Genomic DNA, 4,228 nt, shown 5'->3' on the forward strand with positions numbered 1-4,228 from the left:
AATACTTGGAAGTTCAGTTATCAGAGGCGACTGCAGGAATGAACTCTCATTGCAGGTACTTACACTACCAAAAGTAGTACAATTCTTTAGAGATTCTAGTCAAGTTTTCAAAACAAAAAAATACTTGAAAAAAAGGTCTATTTTGTGTAGTTTTAGTGACTGTATTAGCTCCTAGTAAATGTGAAGAAATTAATTAATTGACAGTCATTTGTTTGCTTTTTATCTATATCTCCTTTTCACATACTTGAGTCTTTTATGATACTGTTTTTAGCCGTGGCATAACGGCTCGTAGACTGTTTCCGAGTTTTTTTTCAAGTACAAACTTTTAGCCCATAGCTCCGTCATCTCTTGACCGATTTGAGATCCAATTACAGTTTTGGACTCGGGAGGTCACATCTTTTCGATTTTTGTCTCCTAGATTAATTTACTCTAATCCTGACTAAAAGAATTTCAGTTTGAGGGTAGGCTGGTAGAGATGAGTAATAAAAACGAATTGGGTATACGCGCGCCCCATTCTTGGTATTGATGGTGCACAAAAATATAGCCAATAAAAAGGGGAAGGTCTCGTATATTAATTTACTCTAATCCCGTGTAAAATAATTTCATGTGCTGCGGCTATTGAGGATTCCCTTTTGTTTTCAATTGTATTTTGTTGCAAATGATTTCTTTTTTTTTTGTTCTTCTTCTCAAAAGTAATCTCAATTTTTCATGAAATCACATAACTGAAATTCCAATGATTGTTGTAAACTAAGCTTTAGGGCCTAACATTTCAAAGCAAAGGCTACTACACTGAATAATCGCTTCTATCTAATAAACTTGCTTTTAAGGCTTAACATTTTGAAACAAAGACTACTGTACACCGAGTAGTTCCAGTTTCCTGTAGGCATATTGTTAATGTCAATTAGAATCCAACTGCAAAGCAAAACTACAAAAATATACATATATGCTTTCCAATTTTATATAGTTGAAGAGGGTCAGCGGTAAGTCTACATGCACATGACGCTCAAAATCGGGTTTCGGTATCCGTGGTGAAAAGAACACAGATAGCCCATTGTGTAGCTTTATGCTTAACAATAACCAATAAAACACTTTATTCATTCTTAACTTTAATGATATAAAATAACAAGTAAGAAGTATTACACGTTCAAATAATGTTTTTCTTAAGTATTATATTGTTTTTATTTTATCTTATTTTTTGGGTGGCAAATAATAAAGTGAAGTCTGACATTTTGTCCGTTATACTATATACATCTGGTCATCATTTGTACCTGTGTGATAAATAACTTCATACACGTAAAGTTCACGTGACTGGGGTGAAACCTGATGTCCTGGTGGTGAATCTGTCTACAAATAAAAAGGTGATTTAATAAAGACAACAAACGCCTGGTTACGACATCGTGGGCTCACGAAAGAGACCTGGGGTGAAATCCACTTCCGAACTGTCCAAGCCCTGGTGATATGTATATTTCTAATATTTGTGTATAAATATTTAATTTCGTCACAATGCTGATTTAATAGAAGCGATATGTTAAATGATTTAGACTTGCTGCGTTGTAATTCAAATTCAATCAAATAAAGTATCATGATTTATACTACGTTGATAATACTTTGTTAGTTTGGGCTCAAAAGTACGTAAAGGATTATCTGGTACAGGGATCGAATCCCCAAATTTTACTGTTTTAAACTCTGAAGCTTACCATTGAGACGTAGGAAGCGTGTCATAAAAACAAGACTCATAAAATCGAAGTAAAAACAGCTTGAGTAAAGTGAGTACAAACAAAATTACACTTATTTACTTGCATTTTTAGTTCAAATTTATTTTCAGAATGAAAACATTTATATAGTGATAAAGGCGTCAAAAACAATAATACAGTTACTTAATAATAGTGTTCGATTTAAACTATACAATACGCTCAACTTTACACTGAAGTTGTCATAAAACTGATCACTTATGTTTTCACCGACTACGTACATATTCGTATTGTTCCAGACCAGCGTTTCCAAAAATACGCCACTCCCAGAGAGGCGTTAAAAAGATCTCTTGGTGCACGAGTGATTAGAGTCAATAATGCAAAATGAAACGTTTTAATATATTTTTTATTAATTAAAATAATAAGTATTTACTAAAACACATACAGCATTTTAATGTGTGTATCCGTGTATCACATCTCGTCACTTAATCACTATTTCCCTCATCTATAAAAAGAAGGGGGAGGGACGCAGGAAACTATATTTATTAAAGTGGGCGTGGATGACAAAAGTTTGGGAAACGCTGTTCTAGACGAATAACAAAATAGTTACTAATTATCCTACGAATAGTGAAATATAATAGATAAACATCCCTAATATATACATATATATTTCTGTACTTACAAACATCACTCACACGTAAAATATACAAGATAGTCTGAAAATGTCAGCCAGTCGGTAGAAATTTTATAAAATAATCTTTAAACAAAAGTTGAAACTGTCTTTTATTAATTAACCTTTACTTTCAAGTACAGTTTGTTTGATTTATTTTTTCATATTTCGTCTAACTTCAAATATGCAAACAAATTCAGTATTATCCTAAACCTTGTTATCTAAAAACGCTACGGGTTCATAGTTTATTTCTCAAACTAAGGAGTTTAGTCGTGAAAATCGCGAGGTGGCGAAAACACTTGCCTGAACTCCAACATTTGTTGTTGTTGTTTATTAGCGATGAAATTGCTAAGACCTTTTTTTTTTCTTCTTCTTTTTTACAATAAACTACCATATTAAAGTCAATCACATTTATCTACTCTCTACCCCACTATTCCTTCTCTAACCGGTAATAGAAGTATTGTTCCTAAGAATTTAAACACTTGCAAAGCTCCTTCCTATAGGTCATATCCGGTACGAATGTGGTTTGATCCTCGAAGCCCAGAGAGATAGGAAAGAACAAAGAAACAGCATGACGACACCAGCACCCATCAAATAGAAAGACCACGACAGCTGACAAGTCCCTGAAAATAAATAAAACATTTAACAGAAAAAGTGGATGTGAAGCGTATTATAATTTGATTTAAATTCTATCACAAATTTACTTAAGACTCAACAGAAGTTATGTGTAAAGTATTATTTAAACTCTGGAATAAAAAGTTTGAAAACAGTGAGAACGGAAAACTAGGTAGCCATTTCGAAGCATTAAACTTATTCAAATACGTCGTTAATCAAAGCGTAAAAAAAAAGTACTTCGTGAAGGAATAAGACTGGTCCCTTCGCTCCTCACAATCTCTGAAAATCTTAGCAACGTTTCGTCGATATTAGGCTATGTCAAAATCTGATTCACTTCTCAGAATCCCTAAAATTCTTAGTACAGTTTCGGCAGCGTTAATTTATGGCCATATTCTGATTCACTCCTCACAGTCTCTAAAAATCTTAGCTACGCTCACTCAGCCTTAGGCTATGCCGTAGTCTGATTCACTCCTCACAAGCTCTTTAAATATTTCTGCAACGTTTCGTCGGCATTAGGCTATGCATTTAAAGAAAACAAAATAAACAACGCAATCTTATATTTCAATCGTGATTTATAAAGCACAATATTTTGGTTTGGTTGTTGTTAAACGCAAAGTTATACCACGGGCTGTCTCTTCTTTGCCCCAACGGATATCGAAACCGCTGAGCCACTAAAGGGGGGGGGGGCGCAATACATATCTTAAAATATCTAGTTTCAAATTAAAATTACTAATAACATCTTACAACTATTAAAAGTCTTGTAAATATTATAATGAGACACGTGCTCTAATAGTATTTCACTCTGAAAGTGGTTTGAAATGAAGGATGGAGATCAATTTGATTCCTTCTGATTTGGAATCAACCTTTTTTTTTTTACCTTCCCAGTTTTTGTTTGTTCAACTTCAAAGTATTAATTCAGTATTATTGACTACATCATAACATTCGCTACTCGTCCTTTAGTGAAACAGTAAAGATTATAACAGAAAAGTATCAATTTCTTCTTAATTGTGTATATCTTGAAAAGAAGTCTTTCATGAATAAAGTTACTCATTTTTGTTCCATTATCAAATATACAAAAGCCTACATTAGGTGGACGAAAATATTTCCACATATTTCAGCCGAAACAAATCGCCTCGTGTTTCTGAGGTATTATCTTACCTAGATAGTAAGAATCAGATATTCCTCCACACACCTCACGTACTTCCCTAGTTCCCCATCCATTGGGATAGATGGCGCCACCTATGACAATTAC

The 4,228-nt window shown here is 33.6% G+C and overlaps 1 long non-coding RNA gene across 1 annotated transcript; it reads right to left on the reverse strand.

Moving 5' to 3' along the window:
* Positions 1 to 2,461: 2,461 nt before the first annotated feature.
* LOC106477741 lies at positions 2,462 to 4,228 on the reverse strand. The gene is made up of 2 exons (XR_001292021.2): positions 4,135 to 4,228; positions 2,462 to 2,984 (listed from the first exon to the last, which is right to left on the reverse strand). It is a non-coding gene; the product is annotated as an uncharacterized LOC106477741 (long non-coding RNA).

Source organism: Limulus polyphemus, unplaced genomic scaffold (genome assembly GCF_000517525.1).
Source record: "Limulus polyphemus unplaced genomic scaffold, Limulus_polyphemus-2.1.2 Scaffold77710, whole genome shotgun sequence".
NCBI lineage: Eukaryota > Metazoa > Arthropoda > Merostomata > Xiphosura > Limulidae > Limulus > Limulus polyphemus.